Source organism: Corvus moneduloides, chromosome 1 (genome assembly GCF_009650955.1).
Source record: "Corvus moneduloides isolate bCorMon1 chromosome 1, bCorMon1.pri, whole genome shotgun sequence".
In the NCBI taxonomy this organism is placed as follows: Eukaryota; Metazoa; Chordata; class Aves; order Passeriformes; family Corvidae; genus Corvus; species Corvus moneduloides.
Genome location: NC_045476.1, coordinates 17,726,022 through 17,749,445, shown reverse-complemented (window position 1 = coordinate 17,749,445; position 23,424 = coordinate 17,726,022). Strand labels below are relative to the sequence as shown.

The following is a 23,424-nucleotide window of genomic DNA, read 5'->3' as shown; positions in this document are numbered from 1 at the left end:
GACAACTGTAAACTAAATGTCAGTCCTCTTTCTTCTCAGAGAAGATGCTTTTTTCACTCAGCAGAATTAACCAACTTACCTTACTTTAAAAATACTTTTTTTCTTTTTTGAAAAATACCCAGACGCTTGGGTTTTTAAAGCAGTCTTACAGAACCTCAATTGAAAATAATATGAAGCGATTCAAATGGAAAGGACTGAAAAGTGGAATATAAACCCTGATATAAGACTTCAGATGTTTTTACATACAAAGATTTTTTTAACCTTGGTACTCATGCATGTTATACAGAGAAATGAACAAGCAGAATCAGAGACCAACAGTAAAGCACAAAAAAATGTATTTCTATACTGTGCATGAAATTGAAAACAAATCATATGCTACAGCATAGTTTCTTAAAACATCTTTTTCCAAAGTCAACAGCTTCTTGGTAATATAATTTGGGTGATGATCATGCTTGTATAAATGCCATGTGGGCCACAAACTATGTACTCCACCAAGAGAAACTGCTGTTCCAACTAATCCCATCTTCCTCTGTCCCCCCATTTTCATTTTTTTCCAGTGCAATAATTGCAACAGGACTTACTCCAAAATTCTCCACAGCTCCTTTTAGAATATACATAGGAGTTTGTACTGAAAGCATCTCCCAACAAACAGGACGTTTTTTGCAGATTATGTTGCCACCCCCTCTCTCCACCTGCCCTTTCTCTTCTCTTTATTTTTTGTTGTTTATGAGATGGATGGTTATTATCAGTTTATTATTACTGCTTTTCCACAGACTTTCTCAAATGTCAAGTGAATCTGATCTGGAGTTCAGGCCCATAATTACACTGGACCAACTCCAGGAACTCGTAAATAAATCGGTGGTGGCTGCTATGGTTGCCAGAGCTCTGTCATTCTGCTCTTCTGAGGGTGGACAGAGGCTTTGGCTCTTTTCTAAAATTCTACACTTGCTACAGAGTTTTTCACACCTTATTTTAAAAGACCCTAGGCCTTTCTCACTCTAGTTTGGCATAGTTTTACCACAGGCACAGAAAGCTACTAGCCTGCCACACTGTTGAATATGTTCATTCAGAAAAGCAGCTGAAATGGGGATTGTTACTTTTTAAAGGGGTTTTTTGCTTTCTCTATACGTGGGAACCTCACAGGAACAGCCATTATTTCTGTCTCTCTGCTCTGGCCTCTTTGTTGACATTAATAGTTTACACTGGGCTCTACAGTGAGGCACATCTTTGTCACAGTGTATCGACTGTGCTCAGCCACAGAGGTCAGCTCCAAAGCTTGGCAAGAAAGTCCCTCAAGTGCAGAGACGTCTGGATTCAAGACCATGGGTTTAAAAGGAGCGGGCACAGCATTCATTCACAGTCCTGGCTGACTGAAGTCTGAGAAGTTTACTAGTGATTTTAAATGTTACTTTCAAGCCTGTTTCTAATCATGTCAATGCACATACAGCACAGCATCTGGTTACGGAACTGAATCTCCAACCAGTGCAGGCTTGAACTGAAAATTCTACAGATATTTCTCTTCTGATATCTTTGACACTTTTTTCCTGAAAAAACTTCAAAGAAACTCCTGAAGTACATCATGAGAGTTGATTCAGGATATGCAACTATTCAGAACATGGTTCCTCTCCTTCAACCTCACCTGCAATTAGAACTAGTCCCCCATCTGCCAGTCAGTGATGCAGATGGCAGCGCAGATCACAATTTGCACAACTTGATCTACAGTGGGTTTTAACCAGAAGCTAAAATAATTCCTGAAATCAGAACTAATCCTGAGTACAGACAAGGCCTCAGACTGCCAACTACTTCCAAATGTTTTTAAGATGTGAATACTTGTATGCTGCCAATGAGACCGAGATAACCAATTCTTTTCACGTAGGTCACTCCAAGGCCAGCAGATGGTAACAGCATCTCACCGGTGCTACTCTGGCTCACAGACACACCAGTCACATAAAGGTGAAAGTTGCTGGGCTCCTTTACTGAGTTGAGTCATTGTGTCTTCTGCAGAGCACTCTTCAAAACAAAGCAAAATACTTTATGGAGTGAAAAACACTGAATTATTTGCAAAAAAATGTCATTTCTTTTCTATATCCCTCCCCAGGGAGTCCATTGTTCAAATAAGTATTTGCTTGTGCCCCAAAGTACAGATGTTTTTGACTCTCATCATAAATCAAACATGCTTATGTCTAGCACATTAAAAAAGAGTAGAAAATAGCAGACATGGATTAAGATGGTTGGCCTGACCCAAATTACAGTTCTTCAATACTCTTAATTTTTTTGCTGATTCTTCTGGGAACAAAAGATTCAACAATATCATTGTGCCTCCCTCTCCTCCCTTGGAATTAAAATCAATCTTTTACTCCTTTTGAAATGTAAATTTGAAATAATCATGTATCTGGATCATTGATTAAATTTGCAGGAGAAAAGTCTCTGGCAGAAGATGGCAGGGACCGTGCCTAAAGCTAAATCCAGACACACAAATCACCTCTGAGCTAGGGTGAAAACAGAGTTCTGGTTAAATGGGTTGCAGGTTTTCAGTTGCAAAAGTTTCATCAAGAAACCATTCTGATATTTGAAAACAAGTAAGAACAGCCTCATGGTCACTTACAAGAAAAACAAATTTAGCATTCCAATTACTTTTTTCTCCCTTCAGACAACTCCCTCAGGCCTGTTTTAAAGGGCATTTTTTTCAGAATCAGAATTCCATCTCCAAACCTTGACAATTCCAGTGATATGGTGCTGCCTCTTTTTTTCATAAGAAAAGACAAGGCCTTTGATAGTTTCAAACAGGGATGTTGAACAACAGGGCAAATTGTCTTGAAAGGCAGCAGGATAAACCATATTTTCAAGGTCAGTTTTTAATCCATGGCTTTTAACCTTACTATGATTTATGTTTGACCTCCTTTTTACAGTAGCTCTCTTCCTTCTCTCCTTTAGACTGAAAGGACATGTCTATGCTTTCTACTTGATGTGGGTTTCACGTATCTGCACAAAGTAATTCATAACCACTTGGCACAAGGCATATGCCCACACCACATCATTATCCTGCAATTAAGAGAATTCTCCCCGCCACAAAGCTATAAAGCCCAGTGATGTTTCAAGCTAAGCCCTCAACATTCATTCTGAATTCAGCTAGGGCACAAAGCTGCTGTAGTGCTGCAGACAGGGAGATTTTGTAGTGTGCCTTTTGAAATACTTGTTGAGTGTCAATTGGAAATTTTTTAGGTTTCCCTTATCTCAGCGTGTTTCCACACCTTAAGATTTTCTCCTGCTTCTCCGTACAGACTTCACAGATATAGAGAAGATAGCTCTTCTCTGCCACTGAATGGAACAGAAGTATGTATTGTGTTTGGTTCCATGTGTTCTCTACCTAAGCTGTCAGGTTTAACACATTCTTCAAATGATTACTCTTTTGATTATTCTCTCTGTGTTGTTGGTCAGGTTGCAGGTTGCTTTGTAAGACTTGATCAAGCAGGGCTTGAAATATCCGTGTGATTCACCTACAAAATCTTTGGTTAAAGATTGAAGTAAAAGGAAGATAAAAAGATTATACCTTCCAGGATGTTTAATATCAGACAATTTCAATGCTGTGTTTCCTTTTTATTGTGTGGACAAACACCTTTGCTGCACCAGAGGTGAGGTCGACAACGTTTTATTTGTATTTCCTCCACCTTCCTAACGGTGTCTTGATTTTAAATAAGTACATCCGAGGGGGGGGGGAAATAATAGTTTCACCCTTTAAATAAAATGTTGTGATGACTTTCCAGCTTCTTCCTCATGTGGCCTCAGCAGTAGGGAAAGAGCAGGACATTCATCGAATTGCTCCTTTAGATAGCCTTCTCCCCAAGGTCTTCCAGGATCTGCTGCAGCCCAGCAGGAGCAAACTCTTCCATCAGGTTGAGACAGCCTGGAAAGGTTGTGCAAGTTAACAAAGAGAATAGTTGTGTGTCTCTAAGTGTACGCTACAGAGAAACACAGTCCAGAAACGCTGCTAATGCAGGAGCTACCCATAAACGTACGCACGAGTGACGCTGCCGAGCCCTCCCAGCCCTTTGCTGCACTGGAGCTCCCTCGTTGGGCCTGGTCTGCTTTAAATAATTAAAGATTCTATTGGCCAGGCTCAGTGAAAGGGACCCAAACATTTCGTTCCCCGCCGCGCCCCGGCGGCTCCTTTAAAGCGCGGAGCGGCCCCCGCGGGAGCGCGTCGGGCCTCGTCCCGCCCGGCCCCGTCCGGCCCCGTCCCGTCCCGTCCCGTCCCGTCCCGTCCCGTCCCGTCCCGTCCCGTCCCGGTCCGGTCCCGTCCCGTCCCGGTCCGGTCCCGTCCCGTCCGGTCCGTGCCGGTCCGTGCCGCGGGGGCCGCGAGCGCCGCACGGCCCCGCCGCTCCCGCCCGCTCCCGGGGCCGCTGAGCCCGGCCCGCCCCGCCCGGCCCCGCCCCGCCGACAGGAGGTGGCCGCCCCCCGCCCCCCGCGGCCGCGCCGCTCCCCCGCCCCGCTCCGCCCCGCCGACCGGCCGGAGGCGCGGACGGACGGAAGGACGGACGGACGGACTGACTGACGAGGCCGCCGGAGGCAGCGGCTGCCCCCGAGCCGCCGGGTGCGAGGTGAGTGGCGGCGGCCGCGCTCTCGCCCCGCTCCCCGCGGGAGGGGAACCGCGCGGGCGCTGCCCCCGGGCACGGCCGCTGCCGCCGTGGCGGAGGCGCCGCGGGCTCCCCGCGCACCCGGGCAGCGCCTTGGGTCGCGGAGGTGCCGCGCGAAACTTGCCCGCTGTTCCCGCCGGGGCCGCGCTGTCACTCCGGGTCGGGGCTCTCCCGGCGCGGCAGCCTGGGAGGATGCGGGGCTCGCCCCGCACTCCCCGCACGCCGCGGAGCACCTGCTCCGGGGCCGGGCTGCAGCCGGGGCCGCCGGCGGCGCGGGGCTGTGCGGGGACGGCTGGGCGCCCGCGGGAGCAGCGAGCGGGGGGCGCGGCGCAGGGTCCGCTCCCGGTGCCGCCCGCGGCGCAGGGGCCGCATCGCAGCGGGGCTGAGAAATGTTTGAAGGAGTTTTGTCTCTCCTTTCAGTTGGAAAAGGAAAGGCATCGGCGGCGGCGGCGGCAGCGGCAGCGTGCACGTGTGATGTAAAGAAAGAGGGACTTTATGATGCTGGCTGGTTGGAGCTCAGTAGGATACCGGGAAAGGCTGACAGGATCAACAGGGCGCTTGTGGAGTGGTGCACAGAACCGCTTCGGCCCAGAGCCCCCTAGCTGGTTAGGAGACACTGAGTACTCACCTTGGCTTAAATGGGTCAGCAGTGGAGTTCCAGCTTGCCCCGACTCGTCCAAACTCCAGAAAGCAATACGACGTTTAGAAAGGGGGGAAACAATGAGGTATTGTGATTAATAGGAGAAAATTGAGTAGGGTGTGCTGATAGTTATCAGCGCAGTGCTTGTAGGGTTTTTACATAGAGCATGGATACCCAGTGCTGTAGAGCTGACTACTTAATTACACCTTTGCATCCATTCTACTAATAAGACTTCTTGAAGTCTGATGGATCATGATCATGGACTATGACTCTTTGTTAAGAGAGACTTAAGAGGTCTTTCAAAGACTGAGTGTACTCGAGTTTATTACTTGGCAGGGGGCAGCAGCATGAAGCCTGGGAATGAAAGTAGGATGTGAATGTTACTCACTTAGTTTTGATATTGTGTCTTCGATGGTTATAAGTGTCATCATAGACTGATCCTAGCTCAGATAGCAATCTCATGTGCTGAAAGACATTACTCTTGTCCTGGTTGGTACCTGGTTCTTCTGGCTGTGCAAGCACTCCCCCTGGTATGGAATATGTTCTGAACAAGTCTCGTTATTTTTATAACAGGTAATTGTGTTTCTGGAAGAGTAAACCAAACTGTATCATACTGAAGAATGTTCTAAGCTTTAATTAATTAAGGCTTAATTAATTAAGATTAATACCTTAATCTCTTGCGTTCAGAATTAAAGCAACAGCCACCAGAAAACTGATACTACTCTTGACTGATTCACGTGGCTAATGAGGTTTATGACAACAGACCTGTGTGCAGTGTTACTACACTGAGGTGTCATTACCTCAGACCTGAAAGTGCAGTTCGAGATGAGGATGTCTTGTCCACTGGCTCTCTCGGCTGCCCTGTGTAACCAGCAGTGGCAGAGGTCCAGCCTGAGTTTTCAGAGAAACAGTCCTGGTTTCTTTATGGTCTTTTTGGAGCCTTCATGAGATAGAAGTGCTTGTTCTGGAAACTAGGAAGGAATAGTGGTGATGTGCTCAGCTCCTGAAATACAGGCCTGACATCTGTTCCTGCCAAGAGATGTTCTTCCCTGGTGGGGCATTGAGAGGCTTGAGATGTCATCCTGTTTTCCTCTGCCCCCTGAGGCTGCAATAAAAGGGTGTTGGCCTGGTCCTTAAATGCATCTGGCCGTACGTAATGGCATGGTGAGATGAACTAGAGTAGAGTGCTCTGTTTCAGTTCTGCTTTGTTTACCTGTCTGAAGGCTTTGTTAGATGTTACGGTATTAAGTGAGATGCAGTTAAAATTCTTATTTGCTATCCTGATAGGAAATATGCTTCAGCTTTCACTTGAAAGTAGTTGAGCATTAACTGTAATGCTTAAAGAGCTGTATCCTAGCATGGCTGTGCATGCATGGCCTGTAAGTTTATCTGGACATATCATTATTGACCTCCCTGATACAGGCAGGACCAAAGTGTCTGTCCTGTGTAGAAACTTCTGCAGTCACCAGAGGAAAGTCATGGGCTTTTTCACAGTAAAGCTCTGAACAAAATTCCTGTCTTCAGGTGAGTGTTAGCTCCTGCTAGGTGCAGCCTGCCTGTATTCCCCCAGGGAAATCATTTCACGCCCTTTGTTTCCCTAGAAAATTTATAGTTCCCAACTGCACTGCTCAGTTCTGAGTGGATGCAAACCATGCTGACTCATATGCTGAACTGCAGCCTTGCTCCATGTAAACACAAGCACACTTCTAAAATATTTAATTTGTAATGTCCTCTGTGGAGAGCTATCCCACAGCTCCTGGCATAATTCCCAGAAGCAGCAGATTCTGGGGTTCTGGGAGTTTCAAAGGCCATTGGTGCCCAGCGGGATAATCATCTGAACTAGTTCAGTGTAGTTTATCCTGGCACTGGGACAGTTCAAACTGAACAGGTATTTAATCTTGCTTAAAGCAAGTCTGCCTTGAACAATACATGGTATGTGTATGAACGATCTGGAGCCTGTTGGGACATGGCTGTCAGATCTACATGGAGGGAAATCTTTGTTATGGCAAGTACACTTTGGTGTAGATATACCTCATAACAATTTCTAAAACAACCTCTGTGGGCAGTTACAGTAAAATCAGGAATAAGCTATTAGAAGATTTGTTTTCTTAGTACTTCTGTGGCAAATAATGGTGGTAATTGTTTTGTGAAATACCCAAGTTTATATCCACAGGTAAAATGCACGTTAAAAAAACTTCTCAGAAATACAGAAACTCACTCCCATTCATGCACACACAAATCCTTATTCTTTTAATTGAATAGAAATTACAGTATGTGATTTGGCTACAAAGGAAGAGAGTGGAACCAAAGAATGATTTCTAAGTACGCTTATTTTGTCTGTACCTGCTAAGTACAGTATTGGAGTTTTAAGATAAATATCTTCTCATTTAAAGCAGTAATTAATTCAGTGGCGACTAGTTGATAAGAAACTAGAGTTCTTTGGTTCTTTTGTGGGTTTTAAAATATGGGCTTGTTTTTTGGTTATTTTTGTGAGCTTGGTTGAAAGAGTGATCCATTACGATAAGTACAGAGAATAATTTGGGAGAGGTTCAGTGCATCTCATGGATGGTCTAGATCATTCCCATATCATTTGCTTTGGTGGGTTGACTGTCAGTGCATTACCTGTAATTGTTAAGCATCATCTGTTTGCTGAGCTGTGCTAAGCTTCACTGAGGTAATAACTCATCCCACCATCCTGCAACGTTTTAAGCTTCCATTCTTAATTTTTTATTTTGAGAACAAGATTTTAGAGGCACTAGAGTAGTCGGATGTGCTCAAAACTGGATAAGTCTGGGTAGCAGAAGTGGTTCCAAACCCTGGAGAAAAAGCTCCTGGTGCAAATGGGGCTCTGGAGCTCACTGAGGTCCCTTGGGGATACAAACCATTGCTCCCACTGCCACAACATGGCAGCACTTGCGTTTGTGTAGTGTCAGTGCAGCAGGAAAAGCAAATCTCTGCTCTTACCTTTACAGATGGTAGGATTTGAAGGTAGTGTGCCTGTCACTTCTTCTACTGCAGGAAGGGTACTTGACATAGTATTGGTTTTGGTACAAGAAGCATCTTTTCTGTGAGTATGATTCAAGGCTCAACTTAATGTCCGTCTTTATTGGAATGGGGAATTTCCTTAGAAATGTGGCTTAATTCACAAATTAATTTCACTAGAAAGACTTCTTTATCTGAAGTCTGAAATTGAAGTGTACAGATGTGTCATTTTGTTGCTTAAGTGTGCTCAGAGACATGCTTGCCATTAGCAGAGTCCCCTTAGTTACAAGGTAGACTTATACCCCGTATTTCAAGATCCTGCTTTCTATGATGGCTGTTAGTGGCATTTTTCTTTGAAAAGCAAAGGAAGTTAAAAATTGTGTCTGCATCTGTTATTGTTGCTATGACAGCTGTCTTTGTCCAGTTTTAACCATCCTATTCTGAGTAGCTCCTGACTGGGATTGTAACATTATTGGCTACAGGCAGAGGAAGCAGAAGTGGAGGTCTTTCAATGCTGTTGGCTTCACTCAGTCAAAAAATATTTCTTCTGAGTTACACTAGCTTTAATCAAGATACGAGTCGAAACATTCCATTACTAACTCTGTTTTGTTGCCTGGCATAATTAGGACTGGTATGGTTATGATATAAATTAATAGCCAGTTCCTTAGCACTAATTAATCGTGGTTTGTCTTGGGCAGGACAGATGCTACTGCTGATACTGTGCTTCTGAGACTTGAAAACTGGGAAGATCTCTTGAAATAAGGTGATGCAATTTTTGTACAAGGTCACGTACAAAGTTATGTTGTCTTCAGATGGCAATTGTGAAACAAGCGAGTGCTCCTTGCAACATGCTATCAGTTATTGCATAAGCAGGCACGAAATAAGGTCCACCCCTCTGTCTAGGTGATGTGCTAGTTGGATGTGCTGTCTTCAGCTGCCAACTTACTTTTACACTGATGTGCAACACCAGTGTAAAAAAGATGTAAAATAGTCTATGTTTATTCAAACCTTCCTTTCTAGCATTCTGAATGTCTTCCTCTGAAGTGGATAGCTAACTTCTGTGTAGTCAGAGTCTATATTAAGAGTTTGTAAATGTCTGTCTTCCTAATGCTAGCTGGAAAATACTGTCACGAGAGAAGGTTTGTTGTGAGTTAGATGGCAACCTGTTAGTCTGAGTAACACATTGTTGGAAACTGTTGGTGGTAAAGTAGCAGCAGCTTGGAAAGCTCTGTGACCCTAATCCAGACTTGTTTCGGAGGGTTGCTTCTAAAACAGAATCTTGAACGGTTTAGTCCAGTTGGAGGGTCAGCTGTCTATTTTGGAGATCAGACTGCTGCCTTTTAAGATGAAAGCCGTATTTCATGAATATGAGCTCCTTTTTATCTGCTCACTGTGCCTTGTGTGAGGGAAGGAGCAGCTGTAGTCCATTCACCAGACCTGCATTTGGCTGTTGCTGCCATTGTGTTGTGTGTAAACATGTACCATTATTTTGGATCATATAGCAGCCTGTTCAAAAGGGTCTCACATTCCCCAGCTGTTCTGCAACTTTTCCATCTCTGAGCTTGCCAGCTGCTTAATACAGGCAACTGTAGCTGCATTTGTTTCTCTGGTGTTAAGTATTAGTGGAGATAAAATTGACTTCTTGTTAAATGTTAGGTGCTGCGAGCCCCTCTCCTGCTTCAAATGGACTTAAAACAAAAGTAGACTATTCTTACTATATCGAAGTTGTTAGAAGTTTTCTTTGTCACTAGCTGAAGAGATTGCATAAAAATCGTTGTTTAGTAGATTTGAAACAAATATGAAATACAACTGTGTTTACATATATCTATATACACCCACAGATTGTAGCAGTAACTAATCTGAAAGAACTGGGTTACAAAAAGGTGTGCCTTAAAGCCATGTCAACAGCTCATTTGTTTAACCATTTCTCTGAACAATGTTCAGTTTAACAAGGCATCCTGTGCTCTCTTGTCAGCCACCCCTTTTGTTTGTTGAATCTGGGAACTTTTGTTTCAGTGGCAGCACTGCTCAGACTGGATGTCAAGGAAAGAACAGGGGCTCTTCAGTGTCTTGTATCCGCAGAGAGTGGTGAGTCCAGGTGAGGAACCACAGGCTGAGACCTGCCTTTTCCAGCCTGCTGTCCCTTCTGAGAAAGTGATAGGAAGTGTCTGGAAAATGTTTTGTGCGACTGAACTCTTACCTGCAGCTTTGAATCCATAGCTATCTGCCTGGAGATACAGAAGTTAAAAGAGTAAATTCAAGCACCTTTGGAAAAAGGAGGTAATTCTCTTAATGACTAAAGTTACTATTCTAACCATTTAACCTATTCTACAATGTCAGTTTGAAACTTTGGGTGAGGAGGAGTGTATCCTTGGTTGCTGCAAGAGATTGCTAAAGAGAGTGATAAAGCAAAGTTTTCAGAGGCTTGAGCGGGTGCCATTAATTAGTATTCCATACTCCCATACAAGGGGATAAATCAGGTATTTGCTTCAAATCATATTTAATGCACTTTGTATTTGAAGAATGTAAATTAGATTTTTTTATGGTTTTGCTATTCATTTCATGGTGAAGGAGATTGGAAGGGAATGACTTGTGCATTCTTGCTCCTGATAGCAGAAAAGGCTGCCTCTGCCCCAGGGTCCAAGTCACCCATTTTAACTGGCCTGAATACCCTATTATTCAGAGAGGAAATGTCCAGGTGACTGTAAATATATTTCTATTTTCCCCACCCTTTCACCAGGCCTGCTCTATCCTTGCTCATTGTGGCTTTCATGTTCATGTTAAACATCAACACTACCTAAAGTATGCTAGGATGACTCTGGCTTCATAATAGAGCCTTGACCTGTAAAAACAAAAGCAAAGCTGTAAAAAAAGTCTCTTGATTTAAGGAAGCATGTTTCAGGATCTGTTTTTCATATCTCCAAATAGCTGAGAGTTTGAAGTTTTCCATTCTAATGCTGGTGTCTTAAAAGAAGTTGGAACACTGTCTATGGATAGATGCTTGCACTTGTTTTCTGGAAAGTTAATTTTTCAAAGTCAGTGTTGGAGCACTAAATCATTATTTGTCTGAAATACATAGCAGAAATACAGGGTTATAGTGTGAAGTGATCATACTAGATACATACTTCTGTTAGCTCAGCAGAGTCATGGATATTAGATTAAAATGTCTAGTTAACCCAGAAAATGTAGAAATGAATGTGTGTTCTGGATTTAATAACTACATGTATGAACAGTTCTTTAGAAAACAGGAAATAGGAGCTCTCTTTCAGAACAGCAGATTGACCACACTTCAAAAACAGAGGAAGACAACTGAGTGTGATACTGAGGGCATGGAGAGAGAGGTAGGGAATGGAGGAGAAACTTGTGTCACAGGGAAGGTTAGGGAGAGCATCTTAACATTTTTTTTTTTTTTAAGTGCTGCTGATTAATTCATAACCCCTTTGGAACGAGTTTAGGGAATGGACATAGAGGAGTTGGGAGAAGTGGATTTTGAGAAGTAAGAAAGTAAGGAAGTGTTGGTTTTTCCTCAGTTGAACAGAGGAGGAAGACAGTATCTGATTAATAAGCAGTGCTCAATTATTGAAGGCTTTAGGAGAAATAAATATTTCTTTCACATAGAAGGTGGTGGGAAGTGAAGTGAAAAGACTTTAAATGGCCTTAAATTGCTTAAACATGTTTAAAATAATAGAGGGGAAAAAAGAAGGGATTATCCTCTCACCCACCTCCAAAGACTGTTTTTAATGAAGGTGGTGGGAGTTTTGGGAAGGTATAGAAATAGAGCATTTGAGAAAGCTTTTCGTCAGGTGTCTCTTTCTTTCTTTCTTTCTTTCTTTCTTTCTTTCTTTCTTTCTTTCTTTCTTTCTTTCTTTCTTTCTTTCTTTCTTTCTCTTTCTTTCTCTTTCTTTCTCTTTCTTTCTCTCTCTTTCTTTTTCTTTCTCTCTCTCTTTCTTTCTTTGTTTCTTTCTTTTTCTTTCTTTCTTTCTCTTTCTTTCTCTTTCTTTCTTTCTTTCTTTCTTTCTTTCTTTCGAAACATTCTGCCAGTGTTTTTAACTTGGCTTAAATTTGCTCCATCCTGTACAGGGAAAAATACTTATTTTAAAGTTTCTTCTAAACTTAAATTGGCTTCCCAGCCAATTTAAAGACATGTCTGTCTATGTAATACCTTCCAACTCCAGGAAAGCTGAAAATTGTAAGGCTTAGTGGAGGAGGAGACCTTGTTGATTGCACAGGAGAGCAGCATTTCCAGCAGCAGAAAAATTGCTGTTCTGAAAATATAGCTTGAATTAATCCCTTCCCCCTTTGTTTCCTTTTGCTGTTGTTAATGATTCCCTTTGCTCAGCTAGTGGTAAGTGCTGTTGTGCCTGCCTTACTCCACTGACTCTTCCTCTGCTCTCTATGACTAAAAATTTCAGTATGTATCAATTTAAAGACAGAAATAGAGCAGTGGCAGATAGAGCTTCTTCACTAAGCTGCAAGTTTATAAGAGTTATGATCTTTAACTTTGGCACTTAGTTATTTCTCTCCAGAGTGGTCATTGCAGCTCTTAGTGTGGGTTGTCCTACACACTGATGAGTTTGGGTGCCTGTTATCTCACAGGTTGTGTGGCTCAAGTCTCTGCCCTATGTTTAGTGTATCAGCCATGTGCACGGCTCCCCAGAGACCACTTAGACAAAATCGTCGCTATCACTGGAAAGATTCAAGGCTTTGAAAGAAGTTTGCTTAAGCAAAAGTTGCAACAAGGAACAAACTTACAAAAAGAAAACAATGTATTTAATGAGGTAATATGTGTCAGTAAGGATCTGGCTTAGTTAGGCTCTGTCATTAGGGTTGCCTGTTAGAACTCCTTGTGTTCTGGATGCTTTGCCTTGTTTGTGTGCTGCAGCGAGGCTGTGCTCTCATCTGTAATCAGCATTTAGGTGTTAACTGCTGAAAAGTACCAGTACTGCTTCTTCTTCTCCCACCTTACTCCACAAAACTACTTAGCTGAGGTATTCCTGTTTAGATCACGCTGTTGGCTTTAGGCTTAAACTACTTTAGTCAGAGTATTCTGTCATTTGTGGTTTGAAGTATATGCTGTGACAAATATTACTTCAAAGGAGTTTGTACAAAACTTGACCCTTGCAAAGCTCAGAGAGTAAAGACTCTCCAGAACTCTGTAAACACCCTGACCGTGGGATTGCACCAAGCCTTTTCTGGATGCTCTCCCTTGTGCCTGTCCTCTTCCTTCCTGTTGCATTGCAGAGTGCCAATAGTTGACAGACAAAGGATTTGTTTTTCCTGAAATACACTTGTTTGTCTTGTCTCATAATATTTGTTGCATGCCTGACTTGACAACTTGCATGCAAATACCTATTTTTATACTGTTTTTGTGGGTTGGCAACAAATTGTGGCTTCCTACTGCAAGAAAAAGCCTGGTGTATGGAACTGAGTTGTTTATATGGATTCCTGGTATAGAATGGAAGTTTAATTCTTTTAGCTTGCAATTAAATTGCATTGAATAAAATGAACTTTGAATTTAAGTGGCACTGAACCCAGCTAAACAATTTTCTAGGGCTTACATTAATAAAAGCAAACTATAGCATAGCTAACTACTGCTAGGGATGCATTTCAGGCTCTTAAAACTTGTGGTTTAAGAGGGGAATGCTCAGCTTATGCTTCTGTAATAAACTTCATATCTGAAATGCACTGTGTGGTGTACCCTGCTGGGATAGTACAGCCACAGATAACTTGAAGGGATTTGTGTGGGCAGGGAGAAGGCAGATGAAGCATTCCAGGTGAGATATAAATTTCCATGGCCTGGTTTGGGAACCTAACCTGCCTTACAGTAAGAGATAGAGAGCTGTGAAAAAGAAGTTACCAGTGATTTTGTTTCATCTGACCTACTGTTAGAGGACCTAGTAGCCTTTTAAAAGAAATCTTTAAAGCAGTATTTGGTTGAACATGCTTTTTCTAGACTTCCAGGAGGTGCTTGCCAGCAAGGAGCTGCTGACATCAAAAGCAAAACCCCAAAAGGCCCATATATGTGTGTGAAGTAAGGAAGCTGGGAATGAGAGTGGTTTTGTGCTGCACTTCAGCTGAAAGATCTTTCCAAATGCAATGAAGAAAAGGAGCACCTTCATTACTGCCTTCAAAAATTATGATGACTTGAGAGATTCATAGAGTAACATACAAATGAAGACAGTGTCCTTCCAATAAGACAAATGTTACTTCATTAAATGTTTCTTATGCAAAGACCAATATGAGAACTTAGAGTCATGCCAGTCACCTCTGAAACAAAGCAAGTAATCTTCGTGTTACAGAGGTTTGTTTCTTAAGGAAGCCCTGAAAATCTTTTTCCATGAGCACGTTGGTATGAATTGGCATTCTTCCTTGCACAGGAAACCACAAATTCTTATTGCGGAAAACTTCTAACTCTTGTAAAACAGTCATTAGTTTTGTGTATTAAATGTGCAGAATGTTCTAGTTTTTTTTCGTGTGGCCTCTGGAGAGCTGCTCTAAGAAATGCTTTTCTTTTGATAAACAGAAGATCACTTGCTCAAATGTTTCCAGTCACTTGTAGTCGCTGTGCATGCTGCTGGGGCTTGGATACTTCTCAAATGCCTACAAGCCTGAGACCATCTTTATTGCTCAATTATTTTTACCCCCTCAAGTCTGACAGTTGCAGCAACTGAACATGATCCCTGTGTTAAATACAGCAATGTGTTTGATGAGTTGCTTTGTTAGGGTTTCTGCAACCTTTGGTGCAGAAATTGCCTTTGGTGGTGGGGCAGCTCCGGGAGCAGTGTCACTCAGTGAACACACAAACACACGGACATGCTGTGCTTGTGTGAGCTCCTTGGAACACCTGTGTGCAATGTCAGTGTGACTTGTACACCTCTAGCATGTCATGTGTACTACAGGCTGGGAGCTTCAGGTTCAGGTGACTGGAAAAATTGCTTCTATGACTTCACTGAGCATCCCTCCTTTTCTTTACGCTAGTCTTTTTCAGTCTTTGCCTTTATGATATGGTCTTATCAACCTCTTTTTTTTTTTTTCTTTTCTTTTTTAAAATCCCTGTTCTGGATTTGATATGCAAGATATGATCAAACTGCATGTGAAGTAAAACCCTTTCTTAACTAAGAACTGCATCCTTAGTGTTTGTTCCTTTCAAATACACTATCAAGAGTAGAACTCAAATTACACAGCACATTCTTTTTATTTTATTAATGACAGAAGAAAGGACAATGGGTGGGGATGTAGCAAATCACATAAGCTAGCAGTGATAAAAGTGTTTGTTTTTGGTTTGGGTTGGTTTTTTTTTTTTGCAGTGCAGGCTACTTGTTTGAAACAGATTTGTCATATCTTCATCAATGTTTTATAGTTTCTACTATTTTGGAGTGTTAGCTAGGTTCTCAAGTACTGGAACGTTACTGCTGCTATTTAAGGCAGGACATCTGTCATGGTGTGTCTAGAGTCTGATTTCCCCAAGCCTGAACAATTCTTGCCTTTATGCTCTACCTATGTAGCCATTGCTCTTTCTACAAGCTAAAAATAACAGAGAGGTTAAACAACTTGTTGAAAGTCTGTAATTTCTGAGAGCAGCAACTTGCCAGTAGCTATGTCTTGTGTCATCTGGACAATGCTTTGGCAGAGTTTTAAGAATTTGCTAAACTAGGCCAAATTAACTTTCCTTTCTGGTCAGGCATAACTTTCTGTGCTGGAAGGATGTGCACAAAATAAATGCATGCTTCTCACAAACAGTGTTAACACTGTCTCATGCTGCATACACCAAGGCTTCTGGGACCCAGCCCTAGCAGCATCCTCCTGGTGTCCCACCCTCGACTTCCTCCCTTGCTTCTGGAAGTCATGGTTTGCATATCTGCTTCCTTGGGATTTGGGACTTTTCCCTTGCAGTAGCCTCAGTATTAGCTGCCCTTTCAACTGTGGTTTATGTTCCAACGGCTGTTTAGTTTGCAGACTTTTACTGTAAATACTATTTACAATATTATTACAGTATTATCAAGTATTCCGTGCACAGGATATTGAAGCTGCTCTGTGGAGCCTCAGAACCCTTCTGCAGAAGGGGCAGACTCTTTTAACCTAAAGAAATTATTCCTCTTCTCCCACTGAAACCCTACTCTGAAAACTTTGTTCTAGAGACAGTTTTAATGAGCTTTGAAACCTGTATCACGGTTTGCAGAACAACCCTTAATGTCTGTGGCCTTGCAATAATGCCATTTTTGGGGATGAAATTTTATGACTCTAACAGCTCTTTACTCCTCCCATTTCCCTCTTTCCTTCCTGCTCCCAGCTGTATGCATGTACTGATTATTCTGGGGTGGCTCTAGTCCACTCCTTCAACTTTGTAAGCTGCTTTATCTCAGGTTCTGGTTGCTGGGTCAGCACATCAGTGTCTGCTGTTAGTGAACCAAGGAAGGTATCAGACCTCCAATGCATGTGGGAGCTGGCACAGAGGGGACAGTGTCAGACTGGACAGAAAGTATGTTCTCTGCACAGTTCACTTTGCCTAAGATGGATCCGTGGATGAACATGAGTTTTCTGATGGCACCTCTCAGTTCTGATTTGACAAATTAAAAGCTTTCAAATGGAACACTGAAATAGTGTTTATTTGAAGCTTAAAATGCTGGAATTGGATTTTTTTTTCCTTTGTGTTAGTAGCTCATGCCACACTATGTTTTTACATGTTGTTTGTGTAAAGGAAGCTTTAGACTTCCCAGGGAAGGTTGCAGCTGGGAGAGGCCTGAAATGATTGCAGTTGCTTGGCTCTGTTGGATTGTAACTGTGTATGACTCTTACTAATCTAAAATTGCAGATGCTTTACTGTTCATCAGATTGTAAAAATGCTGTGAGACCGTCCAGCATCTTTTAAAGATTGCCTGAGTTACAGAATTCTGGGGTTAGAATAGTCATGGTGACAGCATGTCTCTTTGTACTGGTGGAGAAAATTAAAGAGAATCGGGAAGAAATGCTAAGGAGTAAGGAGATTTGAAATAACTATACATGGGTCAATGCAAACAACATAGGAAGTTCTGGGAAGCTTTGTTAAACCTGCGCTGGGTACTTAAAGGTTTACTAGAGAGTAATACATGCTATTGAACTTGATGGCTTTGGCTTGTGATCACCAGTGAAAGCCTGCTTTTTCACCTAGTTTTGCAACTGGGAATTTACTTTGGCACAAGGAAGATAAGTTTCTTATTTGAGTTAGCAGGATACAAGTGTCTGGTTGGAAACGTTCCCAGCAATGATCTGATTCCTAGCCTTTTCTGTAACTGCTCAATAGTGCCACCAGTGCATATTTGGCCACAAAATAATTATGACAACTTGCATAAACTCCAGGATTTTTTAATGTCTCAAAACCACTTTAATATAGGGTACAAGCTGGTCATTTATAAACACTGGCTTGAAACAAAGTAATTGGATTTAACAGAACAGCTTGGTGGATGGTCAGTTCCAAGTGCCCTGGCTTCCTAGGAAGTGCCAGCTGAATTTGTCAAAACTAATGCTTCTGCCTGCTGACTTTGTGGCATCCCAGGTGCAGCTTGGTAAACTGGCTGCTGGCCACTGGCCCTGCACACCTTCCTCACAGTACGGGAGTCTTGTGTCCGAAGACATCCTCTCCCAGACCAAGATCTCCAGATTATTGCTGGGCTTCGTTTAGAAAGGACACCTGAGCTGGCTCCATTGCTTGCTGCAGGTGTTGAATTGCTCCAGTGTTTTAGAGGAGGCTGTGCTGTAGTATCAGTATATTCTCCAGGCTAATTCATATATCTTATCCTCTTTTACATCTTAACAAAACTTTTTCTCATTATAAATTATTGAAGTATTTGAGTTAAAGAAAAAAAGAAAAACCAAACAACAAACCACCAAAACAAAATGATTTGATTTCACACTTCATTCTGGCAGTAGATGCACATCCAGTGTGTGGAGAGACTCATGACTGTGTTAAGCTCCAGATGTGAGAGGGTGTACTGCATTAGAGGTAGATGAAATAAATTTCAGAGCCATCTGGCAATGAGCAGAGTGCAACTGCTTGATTGCCTTGAACTTTACTTGTGTAAATGAACCTCTTCACAGGTTTTGAAGAGGACACTCTTTTGAGGAGTGTCCTTGAAAATATTCTCATTAGATTTTTTTTTTTTAACATTATTGTCTGGTGATCTTATTATCCAAAATACTGCATAGTTCAGATCTGAGATTTAGATTCAAAGTTAATGTATCTCCATAGCAAAGTCCATGTTGTTCAGAGATTTTGCCATGTTAATTGTTAACAGAGGTGCTCTCACTGCTCAGCTGAGCTGCAGGGTTTGTTAGCTGACCACTGCTTGCAGCATTCTGTTGTTTAAGTGCTATTTTTTATGTCTCACAGCACCAGCATGTTTAACTTAATAGATGTGACATGGAGGAGCCTTATCCTGAAATGTGCTTCTGAAACTTAGCTGGGACTGTTCAAATTATGCTCAAAAATATTACTTTGTATTTTCTCCAGGGTTGTTTGCACCATCGATTACATTCATTCTATTTAAATTATATACTTTGATCTTTGAGCGCAAGATCTGATTTTATTTGGTTGTTCGTGGCAACCTGAGTATTTTGTTTAATATTTGGTTTTTGTTTTGGTTTGGTTTTTTTTAATCTTCTTAATAGCTTCTGTATTCAGTGCTGTTGTTTAGAAAAAGGACGTATTTATGTGTGCACCTGATTCACAAGATTCACTGTTATGTTTCAGAGTGTCTTCAGAGTCTTGCTTCATCTTGTCTACTGCCATTGCTTTGTTTCTTTCTTGTGTGGTACTCATTTCCAAGACCTTGGAACTACAGCTCTCACTCTCATGTATAGGCAAGTCTTCAGTCTTATTCTGTAATTGCTCACTGAAGCAATCTCAGTTGTTATCGAGGAAGCTTGAGATGCTTTGAGGTGCTGCAGATCAGAGGACCATTATAGTTCTGTAAGAGCTCCTCTGTTCTCCAGTCTGGTCACTAACAGAGCATTTTTGAAAATTCACATAGGTGAATGGAAGTGCAATGGGCTACATGAATCCAAAATGTCCCTCATTATGTTATTTTGTTTGAAAAATATGTATTTTTTTACCTTTTGGAATTCTTATATTTATTGAATTTATTTTTAATGAAATTAATTCCATTAATAAGGGAGTTGTTTTCACTCATGCTGTCACAAGATGCTGAATTTCAGGAGAGAAATCTAAACATGAGGGATGTCTTGAATCCATTGTAAAGAGATGATCTGAATGGGCCAGTGCACGACCTACTGGTTAAGGATCATGCATCATTAGTCATGTCTTTCTGCCTTGTCTGAGGAAACCAAATGTTTAATGTTCCTTCTATTTCTGAATCTGGCCTTTCTAGAGACTGTAGTTAGCAGTGACTGTTGTCTTTGGTAGGAAATTCAACTGTTTCTATTTTGGATTTTATGGTCTTGTTTCTATCATTAGTTGATTCTTGGGTGTTTGGGAAGTTTCTTCGGTGTGTGTTCCTCCTTAACTTGCTCCAAAGACTTCATTGCTAGACACTGGCCACATCCAGTTGATCCAAATAGTCCCATCAGCTGAAATAACTTGTTTTCTATTGGAGTTGGATGATGTGCTTGTGCATAATGGGTGATGCATAATAACCTGACCAGGAGGATGCCTGTAGAAAAGATGAGGAAAGCCTCTTATTATCTTTAGGGAAAGGGCTGATGGAAAGTAGGTATATTTTAAGGGACTACTCTTTTATTATGAGTCTGCACAGCTTAAATTCTCATTTAGCACTTCAACCTTTGCTTGACCTTCACCAAATCTTCTCCTTCAGCCATATATGCATTATCTGTCTTTTCTGGCCAAAAAAAGAGGCATGCACATTTTAATATGCCATTTTTTGGTTTGTGCAACACTCAATCATTTTGCCAGCGCGGGGAAGTAGTGTGAGTTTGGAAGGAGAGCATGAGTTATGTGAATGATAGTGTCTCAATAGAGAGATTTTGTCTCTGTAGGTAAAGGCCCAGTGAGGGTAAAAAACCCCCAACAAAACTCTTGCAGACTAATTTGAAATACTTGATTTTCAAAATTTTACAACTATTACATGTAGAACTGTCTTTTGAAAGATTTTTTCCCCCCTCAATTCTTGAACTGCAGAAATGGACACCTGTCTCTGTTTGGACAAGTGCTGGCAAGTTCAAAGCTGTAAGTGGTTTTTGTGATGAACTAGAATTTCAGAGGTGACACTGCTGTTGACTCTGTCTCTGTCCCTGAATGCAGCAAGTCTCTTCCTCCATGGTCCCGTAGTAAACAGTTGTGATCCCTCCACTTCCTGGCATGTTAGAAGTTCAGCATCTGTAAAGCAGTGAATACTTTATGCTGCTAAATGGCTTTGGAGTAACTTAATTTAAACGGAAACTGAGCAGTTCCTTACTTAAAAAGTGCCCCAGATCGTGTTTGTAAATGTTCTAGAGATTAATTGATGCATCTGACTTTCAGTATTTCTCATATATTTAAGGGAGACAGTAAAGTATCAAAATTGATGAAACCAAGTGAAAGCTGATTTGCTTTGGAGAAAGAGAACAGACTGGCTTGAAGGAATGGCTCTCTAGACCTTAGTGCTTGGTATGAACACTGAAACTTATGTACTGGGAATGCCATGGACTTAAATCACAATAAAGAGATAACATGGCAGAAAAGTGAGTCAGAAAAGTGAGGGAATCTAAGAAAATAAAATTCACCTTGTAATAATGAATTCTTGAATGTATGGAGTTTTTTGAAGAGGTTGTTAAGAACTGTAATCTACATAATTGAATGTGTGTACTAAAGGAAAAAACTGCTATTGTTATGAAGTCAGAACATGCTAATGTCTCTGAGTCTGAAGAAATGTTTCAAAAATTCATTTTGAGAACTTGGAAGACAATCTAATAAGCCTGTGTGGAAATCTGCTCCATAGTACTGTTAGATTGGCAGGAGACATGGGTTTACATGCTAATAAAATATCTCTTTCATGAGTGTTGCTACTCAACAAGACTAAGAACATTATAATTTGGTTTTGCAGCTCTTTCAGAAGGTATCCTACATAATTGATGCCCCTGCCAAAGGAGCTAAGAGAGACATTGTAATGGAACCATCTCTGATGTCACACTTCAGTTGTTAAGGAGCTATTAAATAATGAAACCTTTAAATCTAAGATCTTATTTCATTTTGGCTAAAATTGGCATTTATTTCATTACAGTTGTGCTCCATTTCTAGGGGTTTATGGGAAAATTTTGGAAGTTGTAATTGTTCTTGCTCAGATAAACAGCTTTGTAGGCAATTGACTGCAAGTCTCATTAGACATCGGTGTTTCCCTGTGTTAGGGTATGATTTCATGATGGATGACTGTGACTTGAATTAATGGCAGCTGGTTTACAGATACAAAAGGAATCTTCTCTTAGCCAGGTGTATCTTGGTCAACTTTGCTGAAGTTATTTGAGTGTGCAGTCAAGTGTATACAGGGATCTGGGTAAAACTTGGACTCCCTGTCACTGGGATACCCACACTCATACTGTCTAGAACATGTGGCAGTTGCAGCACTTTTTTAAAATTGGATTTGTGGGATGAGGTAGTTCCTGCAGCTAGTGCTTTGCTTTTATTCTGGTTTAGCTAATTGATATGTGGAAGGAATTCAAGCTGCAGATTAAGGAGTGAGTGTGCCTGTGAGAGCTCAAGCAATGTGATTTGCCCTCTGAACTCATGACTGAAGCTCTAACTATAGTCTGTGTTTCTGGCCACTGTCTCTGTCCGGGGGGGTTCTGTCAGAAGAGGTTCTCACTGCTGTTACTTGCACACTTGCACACCGTGTCAGAGGTGACTCTCAGCAGGAGTGCACGCTGCAAATAGCATAGCCCCAATTTCTAAACAAAGCCTGGCTCAGCAAGTGCAGGTTAGAAGTCACTGAGATAACACAAACCCAGCACACTTGGGTCTGCCAGTTGGCTGATACATGAAGTGGGTGTTTTACAGCACATACTCTCTATACAGCAGGGAAGATACTGAAGACAAGAGTTGATTCCCAGGTATGCTGTAAACCCTGAAGTTTTAATCTGTTTGTTTGTGTTGTGCTGTGAGCATTGGTTTGGGATTTTTTTTCCTGCTCTTTTTTCACCTGTAAGTAGGGAAATTCATTTGAACTTAGATGAATTTCATCAATGATTCAAATAGTTACTTTTTGCATTAGCACAGCAGCTTACCTGGCTGAGAGGGAATTGCCTTTCTACACTGTGTTTAGCTTTTCATTGTCTTAATACCAGCCTTAAAAAACCACCTCACTCTGTCATTTAAAGTGAAACATGGTTGTCTAAAACTCAATTAAAAAAAAAGAAAATGTACCCACTGTGTATGTTTCAGAAAAGCACTTGCCAGCTGCTGGCTAACTGGCAAACTGACCATCTGCCCTAGACAGATAGGTTAGGAATTTCCATGGAGCCGGGGAAAAGTGAGAGGACACCCCCCGTGCAGGGCAGGATGTGCTGGTGTCTCTGCTCTGCAGTTTCTCAAGTGTGTGGAGCAGGGAGGGCTGTGCTTGTTGGGATGCCTTCCCAGCTGTGTGGTGGAGGAGAGGACTGCTGGCTGAGCTTGCCAGCAGTGATAAGGCCTCCAGGTGGGAATCACAGTAAGCATGCTGTGAGAATCACAGCCCTGCTTTCCCAGGAGTTACATGAGGCAAAGTTGTTCTTCTGTCACTTGTTTTGCTGGAAGCTTCTTGCTGTTAACAACTAGATGTGCAAAGCAATCAAACTGTGGCTCTTCCAGCCTTCCTGGTGTTCTGACTTACGGTACTTGCTTCTGTTTTCAAAACTGAATTTGTCAGCACAGACAGACTACTTCACTCTGAAAATGTAAAGTCTTACCATAAGTGCTTCTTGTGTTGTAAAAAACAGGCATAACTTTACAAGGTCTGTGTATCATGCTTGCTTTTTCTCCCCACTCTTTATTCACTACCCTGCCAACAGCATAGGTATATTCTGCATAGGTTGGTGCAAAACTGGCAAATTGAATGGTAGTGTCATTGCTTCCAGTAAATTCAGACTACTGTATTCTACATACAGTATTCACAGCTGTATTACTGACTAACAAGACTGCTGTTGGCTACAATGAATTCACCACAAAATTGCTCTGATCTAAGGCTTAGGTTATAATTTCAGATGGTT

The 23,424-nt window shown here is 41.8% G+C and overlaps 1 protein-coding gene and 1 long non-coding RNA gene across 3 annotated transcripts in view; one reads left to right on the top strand and one right to left on the bottom strand.

Annotated features, from left to right (window-relative positions):
- Positions 1 to 318: 318 nt before the first annotated feature.
- LOC116440232 lies at positions 319 to 4,248 on the bottom strand. The gene is made up of 2 exons (XR_004238459.1): positions 4,017 to 4,248; positions 319 to 3,904 (listed from the first exon to the last, which is right to left on the bottom strand). It is a non-coding gene; the product is annotated as an uncharacterized LOC116440232 (long non-coding RNA).
- A 247-nt stretch (positions 4,249 to 4,495) lies between these two features.
- The window catches only part of SVIL (supervillin), a 134,485-nt gene continuing 115,556 nt past the window's right edge, over positions 4,496 to 23,424 (top strand). Inside the window, exons 1-3 of one of the 2 annotated variants that reach the window (XM_032100684.1) lie at positions 4,499 to 4,598; positions 8,955 to 9,019; positions 10,273 to 10,354. The gene's annotated coding sequence lies outside the window, so the exon portion shown is untranslated. Of the gene's footprint in view, positions 4,599 to 8,954; positions 9,020 to 10,272; positions 10,355 to 23,424 lie in introns of both variants that reach the window. The other variant, XM_032100675.1, reaches the window with a different exon arrangement.